Raw genomic sequence first — 23,518 nt, forward strand, 5'->3', positions numbered from 1 at the left:
AGATTAAGACAACATGCCAAGACTGGAAATCAGAAACTTTCTGACTAGAAGAATTATCTATTTTGTTATGTGATTTACAGGAAAGTTGAGAGATATCCTTTAAGAAGTTTGGAAAAATTAGCAAAAACTTCACCCATATTTAAGATAGGAATTGGCCCATTTGGTAAGCCATGAAGGTTGCTTAAAAGTGAAAAAAATAAAAGTAGTCATTTGGCTTCTTATTTTTCTAGGTTTGTTACATAAATGTGTACTAAGGTAGTGCATTTAGACTTTAATGTACCTTTGGAATTGTCCAAGTATCTTGTTAAACACTGGTTCGTGATTTGGTAGGCTAGGACCTAAGATTTAGTCTTTCTATCAAGCACTAGATGCGATGCTGACAGTTCCTGAACTACTCTGTTCATGCCTCACATCAAGTAAGAATTCAGTAAAGTAGTGATTTTAGTTGATTCATGAAAATTGATTTCCTGAGGCCCTGCTATAACTTTGTCATTCTCATATTTATTGAGAAAATGTATTGAGTGCCTACTCTGTTCCAGACACTGGTAGGCACTGGGTATGCATGGTGAGAAAACCAGATCCGTAGCAACTCTTACAAACCATGGTCGTGAGACACAACTGAATGCCTATCCTTCAGAGTCCTGTGAAGAAGACAAATATTAAGGAAATAAATACATATGCATACAAAACATTACAAATTGTGGCAGATGCAATGACAGTATGATGAAAGAAACTAAGAGGGGTTGTGAAAAGCAGGTTTGAAAGATGCCTATGTGTGAACCACATGAAAAGGAAGAGAAATGCATTTCAGGCAGAAGAAGGGATGATTTGGGCAGTGACCCTAAGAAAGGAAAGTGTTTAGCTTTCTAGTGAAACCTTATTTTTGTCTTTATCTTTAGATGGCCAGTGCTAACTAAAATACAGTGAAACAGTAGAAGGGGCAAAGAAATGGGTCAGAGATGAATGACCACCTGCCTAATTTACTATCAAATAAGAGTGAAATACATTTTTAAAAATTACTTTGAAATAATTAGGTATAAACCAAGGCATAGGGTGACCACCCAAGTGCATACAGGCAGGCAGAAGCCAAATCACACAGGCACTTTGGGCTATAAGGTTGTTGGGAATTTTGGTTTTGGTTTTTCCTCCTATGGAAATAACTTCTAGTCATGGGAATAGCATAATCCTATTTATGATTTAATAGATCACTCTAGAAGCTATAAGGGTGTGAAAGTGAAATCAGTCTTTTTATAAGAAAATAAAACATTCCAAATATTTTTGGTTTACTTCAGAAGAAGCAGTGTCAAAAACATATAACATGAATTGGAGGAAGACTAAGGTCATATTTTAATTTTGTCCATTAATTTGTTTCATGTAGTTACATGTTCATGTAGTTTCAGTAGTTACATGTACTACTACATGTGTAGTTCATGTATACACAATGGTGTATGAAGTTAGTTTCATTTGTTTACTTATAAGTGCATAAACACCAAGTAAGAAATTCCCAAAAAGAGTTTTAAGATCTTTGGACTATCAAGTGTTACATAGATTCAAAGAATTTTTATTGATGGGACAGTGAATACGATGCATAAGATATGATAAAAAAAAAGAACTTGGAAAAAATATCGGGTGTATATGCTAGTAGCTTGAGGTATAGAAGTAGATGTTCACAGAAATGATGCTCGTTCCTCATATGTGTCCACTGGAAAATTAAAATATCTCATACAGACGATATAGAGAGACTTCAGGAGTACCTTAAAACAACTACTAAATGCCATCAGCCTTCTCTACATTTCTTCTCTTCAAGAAGTGATTTTAATATGCTTTGTTTTATTGCTTTTACATACTAAAGGTATTTCTATAACGAAAGTGATTTTATGTGCTTTGTTTTAATGATCTTAACTATAGAAAAGCTGAATATTTCACCACTTTGAACCTTTTACAGTAACCATATCATAAAATCTCTCTTGTACACCCTTATCTTCTATCCCCACAAAACTCCCTCAGACAAATTTCCAACACTGTGCTTGGTCGTTACTGAAGCATTAAAAGGGGAGGGAAAGGATTAGGGAAGGTTATGTAGCTGGCATTAGAACAGAAAGGGAAGGAGGGAAGAAAGGGAGAGGGGTGGAAGAAGGGAGAGAGAGAGGGAGCAGAGGAAGAGATATTGGGAGGAAGAAAGAAGGGAGAAAGAGGGAAGGGGAGGGGAGGAGATTGAAATAAAGAAGAAGGAAGGAGGAAGCAGAAAAAGAACTAATGAGTTGGTTGAAATAGAAGAATACAAAGATTACAGTCATTCCACTCACTGGTAACCCAAGCTTGATTTTTAAAAATTCTCTCTCTCTCCATCTATCTACTGGGCAATTGATTTTTTTTTTTAAATCGTCCTTCTTGGGGAAAAAGCACATGAAGAGAAGACTGAATGTTGCCCCAAATGTTCCAAGTTCTCTCTCTCTCTCTCTCTCTCTCTTTTCCCCTCTATTCCTTCCATAACCAAGGAAATTCTGAGCCACCCAATTGGACAGTTAGTCTTGCTTCTCAGAATCAAATTCTTATTCTTTGAAAATGCGGCTCTTAATCAACAGCTTGTAGGAGGGTTAAGAACTCACTCCATCTCAGTGCTGAAGAGCAACCTCACATGCTCGCTCTATTTTGGACAGTTAGGCTGGCCAGTGGCCATAGGCTCCACTCCATGGAGACATGTCAGAGGAGTTGAGTTGTATCTGAGATAGTTTCTTCTCCTGTTTTCATCAATGGAAGAAAAAAAAAATCAATCATTCCTATTAGCACTTTTTTTTATAATTTATAATCAGCACAGTTTATTTGCTATTCTGATTACCTTTTTAAAAAACATGCTATGCTTGGAAAGCCTGTGCTAAATGAGATCTTCCCAAATCTTCCCTGAGATATTCCAAATGCATTAAAACGTTTCCATGCATGTATGAATTCTAGATTTGGACCTATAAAACCTGTCCGATAATAATTTGATTTTAGAGCTAGATCTGGAGCTCTAAAGAAAGTTTTAAAATAAGTAGTTCTAAAATCTTTTCTATTCTCAAAATTAATATCTGATGACTGCTCAGGGAAGCATGCTTAGATTCATTGATTGAACTTAAAACGCACAAAAAATTCTACAACCACTGATTCACATTTAAGAGGAAGGGAGAATTTGGGCACTGTTTTAAATCCATCAGAATTTGTATTCGTCTGGCAAGCATTTATACAGTCACATCAGTCATTCAAACATTCAGTGCTTCTGAACTACTCAGTAAATACCTACTCCTCTGAGCCCCTGACACTCCAGCCACACCGTCCACTCCTTCAAGATCGTTGCATTACCTAGAAATAAAGTAAACGATTTTTTATTTCCTTCCCAATGTTTCTAATTAGAAGACTGCCACGCTGACAATGCACAATGCTCTTCCATTGCAATGATTCTTCTGCTTTCATCACCTGGAAAATTGTGGTGTGTCAGACCCTCCCCCAAAGCCACGCTAGCTTCTGGCAGTGATTTGGTTGCCAGGGGAACCCAGTTCCTGTCTCAGGACACTGAGGACTGTTCCCGAACACTAGGAGCCTGGTGTGCGCACATAGGTGTGGGAGTGAGGGCGTTCAAAGGCCCCACTACTTCCTGTCTTCCCTCTTCCCCAACCCCTCACTGCATGCCCTATGATGCCGGTTGACTCATTCATTCTCCATGACCCATGGCCTCCTCTGGAAGCCGTCCACGTTCTCCTCGCCTTCCCACTTCCTCTGCCTGCAGCTCTAAGACACAGAAATGCTTTCCTAAAGAGATGAGTGATATCACATCCTTTTCCAAACTGTTTATCTTATCCCCAGTTCACACTGCACCCAGCAAGTTTAATTCCCTTTGTGCGACAGTTGCCCTTCACATTTGTTACACAATCAAATTTATTTTAAACGCATTATGACATCTTTGCTATTGAAAATAGTTCTCTGAAGAATGCTTAAGAGAAAGAAAATGAAGTAGGTATTCCTATCCACCCACCGTCATTTGTCTCTTTCATAAGTAAAGATTTTCACCCATTCTCTTTGCCCAAAAGGGGTACGCCTTTGTAAAACAAGGCCATCTCAGGTCATTGATGCCCCTCCTTCAGCATGTAACAACTGGAGACCACTGGAGTTACTGGGAAAATAAAGGCCATTTTCTGATAAGTAGTTTTGTGAGAAAATGTCTATTTTTTGGAGACAATGTATTTTTAAAAAATTTTAAAGGCTAACTTTTTATATTTGTTGCAAAACACAGTTGAACACAGAAAAGGACAAGGAACATAAATCACCCTTAATATAACCACCCAAGGATAAGTAAGGTTAACTATGGGGACCACTTAGATCATATTTTCCAAACAAGTTTCTATGTTCTCATCTGGGTAAGCAGGGCTAGAAATGGAGGTGGGGATGAGAGAATGATAATCATGACCAATGGCACCAAAGTATTTCTAAGTGGGTGGTAGAAGGCATACATCATTTCCTTGTCCAAGCCAGGTGTCACAGCTGCCTCTGGAGAGTACAGTAAGAAAGGAAACTGGGGTGGAGCAGAGGAGGGCATGTGACCAAAACTCTCCCATTCCTACTTTCCTCAGGACACTTCTTCAAATGGTCAGAAAAGTCAAAGAATAAAATTTAATACAACTCACTATATTAAGTAATTCACCAATTCTCTTCTGGGAACACACAAAGCTGGTTCTCCTTATGGATGTGATGTGATCATAGATTATTAACTTGGATATAGTGAAAAGACCGTAATCCATCCTTTTCAGTTGAACCTGGGTGGCAGCATATGTTTGTAATCCTATCTTTTCCACAGATGACACAATTCCATACAATTATTAGTCCTACTTTATGATTGCTTAAGGGTTCTAGGGAAATATTTTATGCTCTAAAACGATTCTAGCCTCAAGGGGCTTCCCACTGGTTATTCCTTCTGCCTTGAGCAAATTCCCTTCTTAATATTTCCATAGTTATTTTCTCATCCTTTATCCAAGCTCACATGCATACCAAAAAGAACTTCCCAGACACTTTTAGTATATAGTAGTCATGGTCACCCCAGCCCTCTCGAACTCATTTCAAATGTTTTACCAATATTTGAAAGAATTGTCTTCATATATGTTTGTTTATTGTCTGTTTCCCTGCATTGCAATAAGAGCAAGACCTCCTATGTCTAGTTCACTGCTTATCTCCAATGTCTGGAGAAGCACCTGGCTTTTAAATATATTTGCATTAAATAAAAATATTCATTAAATAATGAATGAATAAAACAATATATGATACATTATACTGACAAAATAATTTCACTGACAGCAATGGACAAAGCTTAAATGTTTGCAACTGTCCAACTAGTCACTTGAAAGCTGAAGCAAAGTAGAAAATCCTGGGTGAACATACTATGCAGATTACCCAGAAGATGAATAGGTTTCAAAGAAATGCTTATTCATTTCCTTTCCCCAGATCCTTAATTTATGCATGTGAAAACTCTTGTCCACTGTGATGTACTTTATAAACATAAATGTTTTTTATTTTTATTGCCAAGAGTCATCTTACATCTGCCCTACATTTCTGTCGAAGAGGACAACGATGGTTATGTCGGGGAGGACCAGGAGATGAAAATTTTCTGAAGGCCAAGGATACGGAAGGGAACAGAACTTCATGGGATGTCTCCCGCTGATCAGGGGCGGTCGCAGCTCTCAACACAACCCCGTGGAATCCTCCTTGTCATCTCTGTTTGTCAGGCGAGGAAACTGAGACTAAAGGAGTTTTGAATAGCCTGTTTGAATCATATAACTTATAACTAAAGCTAGTTCTGATTCCAAAATTAATGTTTTCTACTATCCCACAGTGCTCCAGGATGGCAATCATGTGTGCAAAAAGGAAGCCAACTCTGTTACCACTGTCCGGCGCCTTATTCCACATTACACACATCCAACCACAAGGGTCTGTGCTATATGGTTCCTGGAAATACGAAGGCAAATGTCGATCACTTACATCACTGTGCCTGTCTCCCTGAGCCCTCATTTCCACTGTGCCTTTTGACTTAATTTCCCATCACTGCTGTGAAGAAAAAAAGGAGATAGGAAAGGGAGGAGAAGAGAGAGGAAGGAAAGGACCGAAGGAAGAAAACAAATATATTAAGGCTCTGGGCACCAGGATTCTGTCATTTTTTAAAAGATCTTTTTGGCCTCTTTTATGTAAACATCTATATCTCTTATTATAGAAAATGAGACCAATGAGAGATAGATACATTTATCTATATATCCCTCTCTCTCTCTCTATCAATTATCTATCATCATCATCTATCTACCTACCTATCATTTATCTCTCTCTCATTTCCTCCATGTACATCATGCACCAAAATATCTGGCTCAGCGTGGGTTTCTCAGCATGGTTTTGTGTTGTTCTCTCACCACAGATATCATTCTCCCTTCAGGGAATTTCTAGCCTCTGATTTGTTCTTTATGGTCTTTTTGGAAAAGTTTTTCATGGTGAGATTTTTTTTGCTGTCTCCATAACTGTTTTTAGGAAATACTCATATCCTTGAATAAGGTTAGGGAGTATGGATGTAGAAAGGAGGAGATAGGAGGAGAAAAGAAGGTGCTGAAGCTCAGTTTTAAAAGGGAAACATTGGAAAGGAGTCCAGTCACCTCACCACACCCGTAAATTGGCTCTTAGGTAAGGAAGAGGTGGGGCAGGATGAATGTTACCTACCAGGGCCAGGGGCGTCCTGTGTAACTGTGGCCAGTTTAGCGTAGAATCTAAGCTTATGGTCCCACTGTAACTGGTCAGCACTTTGGTTACACAGTCACTCTCCATAACACCCCCATCCCTGTGCCACATACTAGAACCAGTTGTGTTTGATGTGAGATGGGGAGGATTTTTCTGTCCTTGGCCACCAGGGTCGTAGGGTAGTTTAACATCAAACCATGTTGGGTGCCGGTTCTTCTCTGACTGGTGTCTCCTCCAGCTCTCCCTGCTTATGGCAATTATGTGCTTATATGTTCCAGCAGTTAATCCTTTATCTGGTTCATCCTACTGAGACCCTGAATTCATGCCCTTACATATCCATCTGGAGTCTTACTTTGCACTCCTGACTCACTTTGATGAGTCCTGATGCAGACAGTATATCCATGGTTACACTACTACCCAAAACCAGTTGTGAAATGTTTTTATCACCCTAGAAAGTTCCTTGGTCCCCTTTCCAATCAATTCATCCTTTCCCCTGCTCCTAGAGCATCTACTTCCTGAATTATGGCTCTCTAGATTATTTTTGCCTGTTCTTGGACCTCATATAACTGAGGCCTGGTAGTATTTAAACTTTTGTGTCTAGCTGCTTTCACTTAACACAATGCTTTGGAGGTTCAGTCATGATATTGTATGTATCCTTCCACCACACAAATATACCACAAATTGTTTATCTTTTCTTCTGTTGATGGACATGAGTCTGTTTCCAGTGTGGGACAATCACAAAGATGAACAGTCATACACATTCTCTTCAGTAAATGCATAGCAGTTGAATTGTTGGGCCATAAGTTAGATGTGTGCTTACCTTTACTAGAAAGTTCCCAACAGGTCTCCGTTGTAGCTGTACCATTTTACAACCTGCCCCCCACCAACAGCAATGTAGGAGAGATCTAGTTGGTCTACATCATTGCCAGCACATTGTGTTGTCAGTCTTTTCTGCTTTAGCCATTCTCATGGGTATAAAATGGTATCTCATTGTGGTTTTCATTTTCATTTCTTTGAAAACTAATGCTACTGAGTACCTTTTACTTCATGTATTCCTCATTTATATATATATTCTTTGTTGCAATGCCTTTTGCACAAAGGCATTGGTTTGTCTAGTTGCTCATATTTGTATTGTCAATTTGAATTTTTTGTGTAATCTAGATACAAATTCTTTATCAGATATATGTACCATAAGTATATTTTTCTAGCCCATGGCTTTTCTGTTCATTTTCTTAATGGTGACTTTTGAGACTCAGGAATTTTGAACAGGTCTAAAGTATTAATATTTTTTCTTTTGTGGTTTAGTGGTTTAGTGTCCTACCCAGAAAATATTTGCCTATGCCATGGTCTTAAAGGTATTTTCACATGTTATCTTTTAGAACTGCACAATCTACATAGAACTTTCTTAGATGATCGAATTTTTTTCCATAGCTGCAATATTCAGTACAGTAAGCTCTAGGCTTATCTAGCTATTAAGCATTTTAAATGTGTCTAGATGGGGACACCTGGGTGGCTCAGTGGTTGAGCGTCTGCCTTCTGCTTAGGTTGTGATCCTGGAGTCCTCTGCCTATGTCTCTGCTTCTCTCTGTGTCTCAAATAAATAAATAAATAAATAAATAAATAAATAAATAAATGTGCCTAGATGGTTACCAGGGGAAAGAAAGGCAGAGGGATGGACAAAATGGCTGAAGGGGAGTAAGAGATACAGGCTTCCAGTTCTGGAATGAATAAGTCATAGAAATAAAAGATATAAGATAGGAAATATGGTCAATGGGATTGTAATAGCATTGTATGGGGACAGCTGGTAATTACAGTTGTGGTGAGCATAGCATAACACATAGACTTGTCATGTCACTATGTTGTACACCTGAAATTAATGAACATTGTGTGTCAGCTATACTTCAGTTTTAAAAAGAAGAGGAAAGGGCAGCCCCAGTGTCCCAGCAGTTTAGCGCCGCCTTCAACCCAGGGCGAGATCCTGGAGACCAGGGATTGAGTCCCATTCGGGATCCCTGCGTGGACCCTGCTTCTCCCTCTGCCTGTGTCTCTGTGTCTCTCTCTCTCTCTTTCTCTCTCTGCCTCTCATGAATAAATAAAATCTTAAAAAAAAAGAGGAACAAAAAATGTGCCTCATATGACTAAGAAACTGATTTTCAGATTTTTTAAAAGATTAAATAGACATCGACGTTAGTGACTACTATACTAGACAGATTCAAAAAGTTTTCAGGTTCTGCATTTTATATTTAGATCTAGAATGAATCTATACTTAATTTTCATGTGTGAAGTAAGAAAGAATCATGATTCTTTTTTTTTCCCCCATATGGATATCTAGTTGTTGCAGCAAGACTTGTCAAAAAGACTTCCCTTGCTCCCTTGGATTGATTCTGTGCCTTGGTGGAAAAATCAATTGTCTGTATAAGTGTAGATGAAACAAATTCTCAGTAAACTGTATAAATCTGTTTTTTGTTTTTGTTTTTGCTTTTTCTTTTTAGCAGTTATGCTCTAGGCAGTGTTCTAGATCTAGGAAAATACGGAATCCTCCATTTAAGTATCAATCAAGATGCTGTTACCCCCGTTCTCATTAAGATATCAATGAAATTGGGAACAAATAACAGTCACTGAAATTTGCAATATGGTGGTACATGGTAGGTGAAATACAGAGAGCTTGATATACATGTAGAAAGTTCATGCAGTTTGGATTTAGGGGGCAAAGTTATGGAAGGTTTCCTTAAAGGAATTAATGTCTAATTGAAGGCTGAAAAAATGTTGTCATCAAAGAGTAAGAGAATGTATTAAGGAAAAAAGCATCTAAGAAAAAGAATCATGTTTGAGTACTTACAATTAGTCTATGCTTTTTTTAAGTTAGCTTTCACAATAATCTACTGAGGAACACTAACACTACCATTTTTCAGACAAGTAAATCGAGGCAGTTAAAGATTAAACTTTCCAAGGTATATATGTAGTAAGTAAAAATACCAAGATTATAAAACAAGCTGCCACTCCAAAAGCCAGCCTCTTAACTCCTACTCAATAATGCTCATATTGGTTAATACTCATTCCATTTTTCTGTATTATTTTAATTTTTTTGAACCATGTTGTCAGATCTCCAGAACTTATTCATCTTATAACTGAAAGTTTGGACGCTTTGACCAACATCTCCCCATTTCCTCCAGCCCCCAGACCTTAGCAACTACCATTCTACTCTGTTTCTGAGTTCAGCGTTTTTAGATTCCACATATATGTGGAATGATTTCATACAGCATTTGTCTTTTTCTGTCTGACTTACTCTACTTAGCATAATATCCTCAAGGTCCATCCATGTTGTCATTTGCAAAATGGCAGGATTTTCTTCTTTTTATGGCTGAATAATATTCCATCATATATATATATATATATGTTTCACATTTTCTTTATCCATTTGTCTATCCATGGACACTTAGGTTGTTTCCATGTCTTGGCTATTATGCTGCAGTAAATGTGGAGGGTGGGAATACATCTTCAAAATAGTGATTTTTGGATTTATATTTAAGAATGGGATTGTTGGATCTATTTTTAGTTTTTTGGTAAACCTCCATACTGTTTTCCATAGTGGCTGCACCAATTTACACTCCCACCAATGGGGCACAATGGTTCCCTTTTCCCACATCCTTGCCAACACCTATATCCTCTTGTGCTTTTGATAATTGTCATTCTAATAGGTATGAAGAATTCCCATTGAGGATTTGATATGCTTTTACCTGATGATAAGTGATATTCTATATTATTTAGATAAATGTATATATTAAAGAAGAATAAAGAATATTAGCCTCCCCCCCCTCCTTTTTTAAGTAAGCTCCATGCCCAGCACGGAGCCCAGTGTGAAGCTTGAGCTCATGAACCTGAGATCAAGACCTGAGCTGAGATCAAGAGTTGCATGCTTAATCAAGAGTTGCATGCTTAATCCAGGCACCCTGGGACATAAGCCCTTCTAATTGTTAGATCCATCCATCAAGAATCAAGGTAACTTTTTTTTTTTACTAGAAATTATCTCCATCAACACTTTTAGCCAAAAGCTTAAGCTTCCTCTCAAATAATATTAAAGAATTTTAAGTTAGAAAATTCTATAGAAAAAAAAAGGAAATTCTATAGAGGTCAGACAATTCTGTCTTAAGATTGGTCAAATTTTTTAACCTGAGTTAAGTAAGTATCATACCTGCAGGCCAAATTTGGTCTTTTTCATTCCTCTTATTCATACTTTGATATTGTGATAAAAGTTCTGGTATTAAAGGGTCTAATGCCCTATTACAATTCATATTCCAGGCTACAGTAGGATAGAGAAACTAGTTCACAGAGTACATAATGAGTCCTTGAGTTATCAAGGGCTGGTTGTAATAAACTAAGAATAGTGTGTAACTCACTTCCAAGTCGTTGGTGTTAGCTCTATAGTGCTGACAACAGGGAAAGTAAACAGTCAACACAGGGTTATGACTCAGACACCGTACACGGTATGTTTATAGAAAGCCAAGTCTGGCTCTTTCTTTGTATCCCACATAGTTCCTCCTTATGCTGAGTTCCTTTTGAAGTCAATTAAAGCTCTGTGATGGAAATGCATTAAGAAACATGTAGAAGAAAACAATAAATGTGTCAGTGAGTAGTTTCAATAACAATCATTTGGGGAAAAAATCATTATGTCTAATTAGGAATCTATCTCAAATAATTTATTGGCATCATGCAGATGACAATCAATGATCCTAAAGCTAGAGAATGGATACACAAATGTTCTTTCTTTTTTAACAAGTTCTTTATATAATTGTATATATATTATAAATACACTTTGTACAGAATATCTGGTAATGAAAGTAGAAAAATGTATCATGCCACATTTCCCACTTAAAGATACATGGATAAATTTAATTCTGCCCACTTGTATTTCATTGTCTGCATTATTAAGCTTTCTTACTTATTGCACTTAAAATTATTTATAGCTGGCAAATTTAAATTCACTTATCCTTGAAAGTATGAACAATTCCTATGAAAATAGAATATTGATCTTTTATTTGATTTTAAAATATCTAAAATCCATAACGATAAACCACATGAAAAAGGCCAAAAAGTTTTCACAGAGATAAATAAAAGGCAGCTAGAAGAATCATACTGATGATGCTGGACTTCTCAGCAGCGTTACTGAGTATTAGAAGGCAATGAGACAGTAACTATAACAATGCATGTAGAAAAATTTGAAACTAGCATTTGATACTCAGTCAACTATCAACCAAATGTAAAAGAAAATACATTTTAAGGTGTATGAGAACTGGAACAACAGCTCACAATCACTACGTCAAAAAAGTCTAATTGAGGAGATACTCCAGGAACAGAAAAAAAAAAAGAAAAAAGAACATGAAAGAGAATGACAGGTGGCATAAGAAAAAGTGATGGGGGGCACCTGGGTGGCTCAGTTGGTTACGTGTCTGTCTTTGGCTCAGACGGGGATTCCACGGTCCTGGTATCAAGCCCCTCATCTGGGGGGGTCCCTGCTCAGCGGTGAGCCTGCTTCTTCCTCTGCCTCCCCCACACAGACACTCGTGTGACCTCTCTCACTTTATTCTCTCTCTCCCAAATGAATAAAATCTTTAAAAAGAATGACAGGGAATAAGAACCATAAGAAACTAAACAGAAGGACACTTTGAGATACATTGAAAGAGAGAGATGCCTGGAAGTTCTACTTTAAATAGCAGAATTTAAATGACCTCTTTCTCCATAGATGCAATGTATTGCCTGATTTTAAAGTGCTGCAACTGCTATGTGTTAATTTTCAATGTTTAAATTATCTATGTAAAAAGCAAAATGACATTGATCATAGTAATAGAATAGGATGTTGGAGTGACAAAAAGAAATAAGGTTAATAATGTAATAAAATAACCATTGGAAGGAGATTAGGAAGTGCAAACTAAAGAAATGAAAAGAGTACAATGGACTGATTTCTATGTTTTATTTGGAAGGAGTCAATATTTTCTATGTTAGGTCAATACATCCAAAGCAGTGTTTTAAATACCTTGTCTAAAGTCATAAAGGCAACTGAATAAGAAAAATACAATTATAACTTGAAGAAGCTCAGTAACCAAATGAAATGAAGAGGCAGTGTTAATTATATTTCTCCTCCTTCTCTGATAAAACTAGATAATTTGTATAACATGTAAGTCAAGAATAGAGCTACCACAAAGTTATAATAACTGTCAGAAGAACCAAAAGCAATCCCTGGCATGCATCTGAGAAATGGCACAGTGGGAAGTGGTGAGAGAGGCAGAAGGCCTTTCCAAATTATTTCATGCACACTTTCAATCTTGATTTATTTAATCGTATTTAACAGTTACTTTGAAAATTTAAGAATGCAGTGAATAAAACAATTTGTTTAAAATTCTATGGTTAAGTCTGTGATTGTTATTCACTGACATTCCAAAAAAGAATTTAAGGAGGCTCAGTTCCAGGAGTTTTGAGTCTTACATGTATATAAGCTTTTTCTTTCATAAGCAAGCATTTTGAATTTGTTTTTTCCTCCCAGATATGCTTTTGAGAACTTCATAATATAAGAACTCAAAGGGAGAATGTCCTTAAAACAAATATCTGGTTATCATAAGGTGGCTATAAGGTAACATGTGAATGATTTAGGGGCTGCCTGAGAATGACACTCTCATTGTCCTACCCACCCCCCCGCCGCCTCCCACCCGGCATTCCTGCGTTGAGCAGATCAACACTGGATGACTTCTTCGTGGGATATGTCAGCATTCCTTATTATTCCATACTATTCCCAGTATTCTATACTACAATTTGCCCTTCTCGTGTAGAAATCCTTAAGAATGTTCTCTTCAGGTAGCAGTGTAACAGTCATTCTTGGACTCCCTCTACAAAACTTTACAGAATAATGTTGGAGGCTTCCAAATGCAGGCTGCAATCCCTGAACTGTGGGTTATTTGCAAACAGTACACAGATTGAGACCTCTTAAATTCATGGAGGGTGCTAAGTATGTTCAGGTCTGTGGGATGAATCCTATGTAATAGGACTGCCACAGCAACAGTTCCGGATAGGTAAGAGTCTTTCTTAAAACCTGAGGAAACAAAGCAAGATGATGTCATCAAGGATCAAATCCAGAGGTGTACCACTGAATGCCTGGGCTTTGGTTTCCTGGATGTTTGTGTGGCTTGTAACAAAGAAAAGAGATCACAGCAGAAGAATACCTGTTGCTCTAAGAACGTCACGTGCATCTCAAGACTTAGAACGTCTCAAGAGTTAGATCTATTTCATTGTAAGACTGCTGAGTGGTCCTACCAGCTCACAGACAGGGCTCAGTCAGTTACTGATAAGATTCAGGCCTTTGCAAATGGTGTTCCCCTTATCTGGAACACTACCGTTCTCTTCACCCTCACCCTCACTCCCACAGTAAACTATGTACACAATCACCTACTTATTTTTAAACACCTAACCAGTCCAACCCATCCTTCCCAGATGTCATTTCTCCCAGGAAGGCTTGTTGGATCTCCTAAGTCTATATTCCCACACTATATTCCCACACTAGAGAGATCTGAGGGTACCATGTTCCTTCCTTAGTCATCTCCTCTTGCCACCTATCAGAAGGCATTGTCATGATCTGCTTCTCATCTGTATCTGTTCCAGTCCTGTAAGCTATTTAAAGAAATTGTCTTGTTCATTTTTGGATCCCTAGGGTCTATTAAAGTGCCTGGGAACTAATAGGTAATATATAATAATATGTAATATATAGTAACCACTTAATAGAGAATAGGTGTGAGATGGGTGAACGAATAACCTGTAGGTCCAGGACACCATCATGGACATTCTTGAAGGACAAACCCGGCTTTCAGAGGTGGTCTGACCGTAACTGCACAGTGAGGTGGAAATCCAGATGTCAGTTTAGTAATTTACATTAAGAATGATGGTTGTTGATGTGCCTGGTTGCAGAATTTTTTCTAGCCTTCAGTGACTTTAGACAACTAGAAAGGATGACAAATTCTAAACAGGGAGTTGCAAGAGCGTTAGGTGAGATGGATAGATCTATGTTTTCACTAATGATGTGCCAGCTACCAGAAAGCTCTCTTCTTTCTAGAGCCTGAAAAGATCTTCTCTGGAAATGTGTGTGGATGGACAGAGCCAACCTTGCCTTCTTAAATCTCCCTTCTGACTGGCACATTTGTCCTTTGATTTTATGAAAATAGTTGATGTCTTGTAGGTCTATGAGCTATTTTTATCTTTTAGACTTGTTTCACATATATCTTTGTTTTATTCACATCATATAGCTGCTCTATTATTATAAACTCAGAGGTCAATTTATTTCTAGTTTCTTTTACACTGTGATATCATCAGCACTTGAGTTTATCAAGCAATCAGTTTTCATTTTAAAAATGTTTGATAAGCATCTGCTGTATGCCTAATGCTGTGCTAACCATTATATGTAATAGTGATTAAATGCATGGGCTTTGGGTCAAAGTGACCTAGGTTTGGATTCTACCCCTATGAAACAAACAAGTTCTTTGAACCCTCCACTGCCTCATCTGTTACATGGGGATGATTACATTTATTTAAAGGATTTTATGAAGGCCAAATGAGGTGAAATCTAGGAAGTGCTTAGAGCACAAACTCTCAGTAAATATTATCTAAATTATCTGATAATATTTACAACTTAAAGATACTCAATCCAATCAAAGGCACCTCTTACTGTAAAGGAAAGGGAAATTCAAATTAAGTTTCGGAATTAGTAATAAATTATGAGGGTTTTTTTAAAGTGTAGAAAACATTTAATGGATTTCTGTTCTTATCTCAGGTACTGTATACAATAATAGGTAATACTATTTACTGAAAACATCCAACACATATAAAATTGTGCTAGGAAATAAGGGTGATGAACAGCTGAAGAGAGTACATCCCTTTTCCTAGTCTTGCAAATTATCCATGTTGGAAATTAGATAATAGCTACAGGCTGTCAGAACTAAAATTAACTTAATAAAAGATACTTACTTCAAAATAATTATCCATGTTGGATATAGTTAATTATCCTTCTAAGTATATTTTCAAGTATCTGTTTCACTTAACTTTGTTAATCATATTAAATTAATCACTACACAGCTTTCTTATGTGAAAAAAATCACTTAACAATGATACAAGTTCCTTTAACTGTTACCTTGGCAACTGTGAAAGAAAGATAGTAATTGGATATTCTTTTTTTTAAATTTATTTATTTATGATAGACATAGAGAGAGAGAGGCAGAGACACAGGAGGAGGGAGAAGCAGGCTCCATGCCAGGAGCCTGACGTGGGACTCAAGCCCGGGACTCCAGGATCATGCCCTGGGCCAAAGGCAGGTGTCAAACCGCTGAGCCACCCACCAGGGACCCCCGTAATTGGATATTCTTGACTTGTTTACTAAGCACTTTCATTCATTCATTTAACTAATGCTAATGGAGCCCCTAACTTGCACCAAGCACAGTTCCAGCTGGGAAAGGGAAAAACAGCCCCTGACATCCAGGAGTTGGTCTACACTATCACCTTGGCCTTGACGTTCTCCTGTGAAACATAAAATAATTTCACAGAATATCAACATCAAACAAGGCCACCCTGTGGCCATGATGTATTATAGTAAAAGCAAGACCATTCCATAATTGCATCTGAGCACAGACAAAACATAAACATTGTCCAAGTCACAACAGTGACCAAATGCCCTCCTCTTTTGACTACAATGGGTGACTGTTGATTCTTTAACAATTATAGCTTTAGCCTCTCTACTTCTGTAAGAGATCAATTAAGATACCCAATCATAAAATTATGCCCACTTCCTGACAGTATCCAATCTGGAGCAAAATATTGTTCCTTCAACCCTCCCCCATATTACCCAACGCAAGCCCAAATCCTGTATGTCCTTTCCAACACTTAATCTATGGTATCTCTTACTGAAAAGCCCTCAGTTCCCCATGATGTACATTCTTCCTCACTGCAGCTTGTTCAGTTGTGGCTCTGATGGTCTTTGGCTGGAGGACATTGACATGAAAGGGAGTATCATAACATATACAAAATGAATGTTTAATGAATCATCTAGTTTTTGCATATATCAGAAAACCTAAAACAAAAATGGCTTTAAAAAGACAGAAGTTTTCTTTCTTATATAAAAGAAATCTGAAGGTAAAGAATACAGAGCTGATGTGGTAGCTCCAAATCAGGGATTTGGACTTTTCTCTCTTCCTCTTCCACTATTCTAGCATGTGCCTTCTGGATTCAGGGTTGGTTCATGGTCCAATATGACTCCTGGAGATGCAGCCAAACTTCTATAGTCTAGGCATAGACTATAGTCGTAAGCTAGGCAATTTGAAAAGAGTAAAGGGAGAGCAATGATGGGAGTGGTTCCCACGTACATCAGCTCCCTTCAAGAAACCTTCCAAGAAAGTCTACACATCACTTCTGCTTATGGCTTACTAGAACTCACCAGCAGAACTGAGTCATATGACCAGCATTATTTTCAAGGAAACTCAGTTGGGCACATTGCTAAATAATACTATCAGGGTTCTACTAAGGAAAAAGATGAGAATGAATATTAAGTAGAATTTATGACAAAATTATTGACAGTAATTTGGATTGAAAAAATAGCTCTGTCTTTTACTTTGGTGTCAATTGGGTTAGTTTATGGTGAAAAAGAAATTTCACTTATAAGCAATGTATTTACAGGAGAAATGGCCTGATTCTGTAAGAAATTATGGTGTGATGGCATTACATGGTAGATTATCAGATACCTAAAAAAGGAAGAGGAGAAAAAAAGGCAAGGAAAGGATCATTCTACATAGATTTTAGATATTTAAAAACAAGAAGTGTTTGGAGGGCCTGACTGGTGCAGTTGGTTAAGCATTTTACTCTTGGTTTCAGCTCAGGTCGTGATTTCAGGGTTGTGAGATAGAGCCCCATGTTGGGCTCCGTGCTCAGTGTAGGAGTCAGCTTGAGATTCTCTCTCCCTCTGCCCCTCCCGCTCATGCTCTGTCTCTCTTTCTGTCTCTAACAAAAATAAATAAATGAAAAAAAAAAAAGAAATGCCCTAGAAATGTCATATTCCTGGAATCAGCAGTATAAGCTATTTGAACAAGTCCCTAAAATAACAGAGCTCACTCTGGTTGCCTTCATCATTCCGAAATTTTTGAATTCTTATAGACTTATCTGCCACAGGAAGCAGAGGCTCTCAAGTTATGAATTAAATATTTCAACAAATAGTAAATTAAATCAAATCGACATGACAATTTACTTTTTAAATCTCTGTTCACAAATATGCCCTGGAAAATTTTTCATTGCAATCCGTCATCCTTTCTTTATTGGTCTCAATATTAACAATAATAATAGTAGTCCATAAGGTAATTTGAGTGATCATGAAAGATCATATACTGTTCCAAGTGTTTTACACACATCATCACATTGAAACTCCACAAGAACCCTATGATTTAGTTACTGTTACTATTATCATCGTTTTTGTTAGCGATGAGAAACTAGAGCCGAAAGTTTTTTATTTGCCCTAGTTGGTAAGGAGAGGAAGTGTACTAAAGTCCAGTAGTCTCAACCTCACGTGCTAAAGCCTTAACTACCTGATTCTATCTTCTCCGTATCCCACAGGGCAAAGGACAGCACTGACATGAGAGAATTCACCAGGGTACAAAAGGGTGGGGAGAAGCACATGGGCAAGTGATCATCTTCTTTCAAAAGTAACATCCTCCTTGGAAAAATGGATGTGATTGATTATAGAAATCGTAGAAAAATTGGTTTTCTTGGGAAATCATATTGCCTAGACTGTGGTTTTTAACATAAAAAATTGAAATACCCAATCTTTGTACACATATTAGGACTCCAGGTGAGCAATTATCCCTTTGATCAAGATAAACATTGTTAACATTTCTCATATATTCTTTCAGAGTGTTTCTATGCATGTATATCTGTATATATGCATTTATATATAATATGTACATAAATACTTCTAAGTGTATTATTCAGAGTTTCACACCGTACATCCTGTTTTGTTAATGTTTTACCTAAAGGGTATCATATGTTTTAAACATTAATAATATATGTTTATAAAATTTTCCTTGATTTTCTTGTTTTACTCTTAAAAATAGTGGATTCTTTAAAATGTGGACTCATTCTTATACAGTTCTCTTTTCTCATGTGTGTGCAGGTGTGTGTGCATGTGTGTTACATTTCAAAAATCTATGAATGCAGAAATAAAGTTAGACTTTTAGGTTTTGCAGGAAAATACCATTGAAAGTAATCATTTCATGCAGATTGAAATACTGTTGTCGGGGGGTTCCTTGGTGGCTCTGGTTGAGCGTCTACCTTTGGCTCAGGGTGTGATCCCGATGTCCTGAGATCGAGTCTCTCATCAGGCTCCCTGCAGGGACCCTGCTTCTCCCTCTGCCTACGTCTCTGCCTCTCCCTGTGTCTCTCATGAATAAATAAATAAAATATTTTTTAAAAAGTATGTTGTTGGAATGTTTGTTATCTTGAGAAGTAACCAAACTTAATGAATTTTGGAATTCCTATGGAAAGAAACAAAGCTAGGAGTGAAATTATATCTGCATATAGTAAAATCATTTAAGAGTACATAAATAGAAGACAAAAATATTGATTCCAGGGGCACCCAGCTGGGTCAGTTGGAGAAGTCTTGATCTCTGAATTGTGAGTTCATGTCCCATGTGTGGTATAAAGACTACTTAAATAAAACTAATATATATATATATATTAGTTATACATACATATATGTATATGTATAATATATATATACATATACATATATATGATTCCAGGAAGAATACTGAGGGACACACTTCATGTTTATAAAATTTATAACTATATTTTTTAATTTCTCTTTTTTTGTGAGTTGTACATGTGTCTGTACTTTTCTGTATGAACTTACAATTTTTTTTTTTAATTCTGACCATGTAATTTCAACACAACATACAGACAGCTCTTGAAAGCATGGCATCCAAAGGCCAGTTTCTTTGTGGTTTAACCTGTCCCTACATAGGGTAGACTGTACAGAAGTGATTTATTCAATTAATTAGTAATTTCTTAACTTAGAAATTTAAAAATGGTTATTTTCATTGAACTTGAAACAAAAGTTATGTTCATGGGAAAATAGAACAAAATCTATGCATACTATAGCCCAGCTTTGCTAAAAATGTATGAGCAACAAGAATACATCAATTATCAATGATTGATAATAGGATCATATCATTCTTAGAGGTGTGCCAATGTTATCCATTTTTAAGTAACCATAAGGCAAATAGGAGCATTCAGCAGCTATGAAAAAGTGGTCTTCACACAACATTGAATGTGCAATAACTGGATGGATAAGTTATAAAATAAAATTAAATTAAATTAAAGGGGCACCTGGGTGGCTCAGTTGGATAAGTGTCTGCCTTCAGCTCAGGTCATGATCTCATGACCTGGGATCAAACCCTGTGTCAGGTTCCCTGCTCAGCGGGAAGTCAGCTTCACTCTCTCCTTCTGCACCCCCCTCCCCACTTCTGTTCTAGTTCTTAAAAGTAAATAAAATCTTTTTAAAAAAGAAAATTTTTAAAAAAGAAATGAGCTAAAGAAAGATTAAGTATATACAGAACATTTTTGGAAATAACAAAAAATCGAGGATGTAATTATTTATTAACTATAATAGGTAGTCCATAAAAATATTTCATAGTACTCTGACTACTTTAATCATCTGACTTCAATATATTAATTTCTGAAATAATAAAATGCCAAATACTAATCTGAAGTCCTAAATTCATAAAGAATTAATAGAATACTAAAATTTTACATGCTTCCTAATTCAGCATAAATGGTTGCAGACATCCTGTTTGCTGATCTTACTACATTCAGACCATAGTGAGAGTCTACAAATAATTTGGTATAGATATGATTCCATTTATGTGACAAATTGGTTTCTGAATATGATACACAAAGTGAATTTTTTCTTTTTCATATATTTAGATATATTTTTATTATACTAGTTTTGTATTTAAAGAATAGCTTTGAATCTGTAACATGAGTTCCTCAGAGACAAATGTCTTCATTATACTTAATCATATGCTTTCTGTTGAAATTCATTTCTCCATCCTTTACATTTTCAGCAAAATTTCCATATACATGAACGTGCAGTCTCAACAGTTTACAATCTCTCTGGATATACCTTGACTCTTTTCACTTAGGTATTCCCTAGTGGAGTTGTTGTTGTTTCAAGATTTTATTTATTTATTTATTTATTTATTTATTTATTTATTTATTTGAGAGAGAGAGAGAGAGAGCAAGAGAGAGAGAGAGCATGAGTGTGGGAAAGGGCAGAGGGAGAGGGAGAAGCAGACTCTGTTCTGAGCAGGGATCTGGATGATGTGGGGCTTGATCCCAGGACCCTGAGATCACCACTTGAGCTGAAGGCAGACGCTTAACTGACTGAGCTACCCAGGCACTCTTGGAGTAGTTCTTAAACTTGAAAATTCTCTTAAAAAAATACACAGGCCTGGATCTTACTCCAAATCTACTGAGTCAAGAGAGGAAGATGGAGTGTACACTTAGAGGAGGTTCTCAGGCAATTCTGATCAGCTGACCTTTGGTTCAGAGCTAGAGAGCTCTGGTCAGTAGTGCTAGGAGCAGTGTTTGAGAAGTGACTGGTACAATAAATTCTTGGGCTGTGTCCTAAGATCCTCCATATTTTTGAGGCTCCATGCAAGGCCTCCCTCTGTTCAGCATCCTTCATTCTTCTTGTCTATGTCTATATCTATCCCTCATTCCTATCCATGCTTACCTCTGCTTTCCAGAATTGTTACTATTCAAAAGGATAGTCCTCTCCCTTTTATACTACCCTCTGTAGAGGAAACAGAAGGTAGGATAAAATGTGAACTACTTAAGTGTAGGGGCTACTTTGGATTTCATTTTATCATCTTCCTCTACCATTCAAAGTCCTCTAGATCACATATTTTATTTCCTTTCTAGCACTTCACTACCTAAGGCTATTTTATGTATAATTTCCTTGTTTATTCTATGTTTCCCCTAAATAGAATGCAAGGTCCTTAAAAACAAGGCCATTACTACTTATTTAAAGTTCTATCCCCAGTACCTAGAAGAGCATCTGGTTCTCAAAATACATTTTTTTTCATTTTTCTTTTCAAAATACATTTGATGAGTAAAGGAACAACCTAGGAGGTTTGTTTTTCTGGTGTATAAATGCAGTTAATTGTATATGACATTTATCTAGTTTGTATAGTGTCAAATTCTCTGCTGTCTGCAAAATCCATCATGTTAAGGTTTAAAGGGCAAGTAATTTTATTTTACTAGTATGTCAAGATACCTGGCAATCGAATTCATGTAAGGCCTGTTTTTGAAAAAACTAGAAATTACATATTCTTTAGCATCAATACATTCTAAGGCAAAAAGTAGAAAATTATAGACATCTAAATGAAGTTAATGCATTTATTAATAATATAGGAAATGTTACTTATACATTAGAGAATTTCTTAATTTTGGTTTAGGGTTTCATGTGTTGACTTATTAAAACGACCATGATGCAGTACTTACTCAGACCTGAATCTCTCTAAAAAAACTCAAGATCAATTATATGAAGAAACACATAATTACTCTTTGGTTCTAGAGCACACCTTTTAGCAGAGTCAAAGTCAAGTTTCCACTATACATATGAAATCAGGATCCAGAGATGAGGCTTCAAAGTGAGTGGCTGGCTAGGAACATTTGTCCAGAGGGCTGCCTTTAGTCTATTAGTAGGAGTGGGAACCATCAATTTTTCAAGATAAAGAATAGCTTCTCTACTTGAATTTCTTGAAATTGTTCCTCCTTGTCTCAGCTTAGTATGCAGAATGTAAACTACCCTATATCACATGTTTTCCTTCTCACGCACTTATTCCAGAAGGCTATGAGTCATCAAGGATTGCTGCATTGTGATGTCATTATTATGATGCCCCATGGTACCCAATGATGAGCTATGAAATGTTCAAAACGGTTAGTTTAATGTGAAGTAGGTACAAAGTTCATGGGCTTGAAAATACTGAAGGAGGTTATTTCACTCACTCTGTGAGTAGCACTATTTAGAGTCACTTGGTTCTTCGATGTGATTAATGCAATGTAACTATCATAATGCCGCGGTTAATAATACTAGTTACCATTTATTGAGCTCTCCAGGTATGCTAGGTTTTGTGTTGTTTATGTATCTTATTTCATTTGATCTGCTTAACATAAGGTAGGTATCTATTTCTATTTTCAGATGAGGAAGCTGAGTCTTGAAAATATTAAGTGATTAAGTATGTGATGGAATTTGTATATGAAAACCCAACTGTTTTGAATTGAAAGCTCATACTAAGCTAGGTATCTGCCCCTATGATTCTGAGTTACATCCCACACCAACATAAATTGTCATTGGGAATGTATACATTTCCAATTGGAAAGAGACTAAGCAATTTCCATTGTCAAGGGCTGACTTTCACTTCAAAGAAAGTGAACGATTTTTTTTTAAAGATTTTATTTATTTGAGAGAGAGCGCGAGAGAGCACAAGCAAGGGGGAAAGGGCAAGGGAGAAGCAGACTCCCCACAGAGCAGGGATCCCGACATGGGACTGGATCCCAGGACCCTGAGATCGAGATCCAGCCCAAAGCAGATGCTTAACTGACTGAGCCACCCAGGTAGGTGCCTCAGAGCGAACCATTTCTGATGACAGATGTGCATGATTTGCCTTCATCTCAATGTAGAAGAAAGAATAAGGGAAAG

General features: G+C 36.9%; 1 long non-coding RNA gene across 2 annotated transcripts; it reads right to left on the reverse strand.

The window, feature by feature from the left end:
- Nucleotides 1-1,569: 1,569 nt before the first annotated feature.
- On the reverse strand, nt 1,570-22,648 carry LOC111098641. 2 transcript variants are annotated; one of them, XR_005369101.1, is made up of 4 exons: nt 22,398-22,648; nt 3,281-3,339; nt 2,610-2,741; nt 1,570-1,702 (listed from the first exon to the last, which is right to left on the reverse strand). It is a non-coding gene; the product is annotated as an uncharacterized LOC111098641 (long non-coding RNA). The 2 variants fall into 2 exon arrangements; XR_005369100.1 differs by lacking the exon at nt 1,570-1,702 and having other exon boundaries at nt 2,330-2,741.
- Nucleotides 22,649-23,518: the final 870 nt, after the last annotated feature.

Source organism: Canis lupus, chromosome 13 (assembly GCF_011100685.1).
Source record: "Canis lupus familiaris isolate Mischka breed German Shepherd chromosome 13, alternate assembly UU_Cfam_GSD_1.0, whole genome shotgun sequence".
In the NCBI taxonomy this organism is placed as follows: Eukaryota; Metazoa; Chordata; class Mammalia; order Carnivora; family Canidae; genus Canis; species Canis lupus.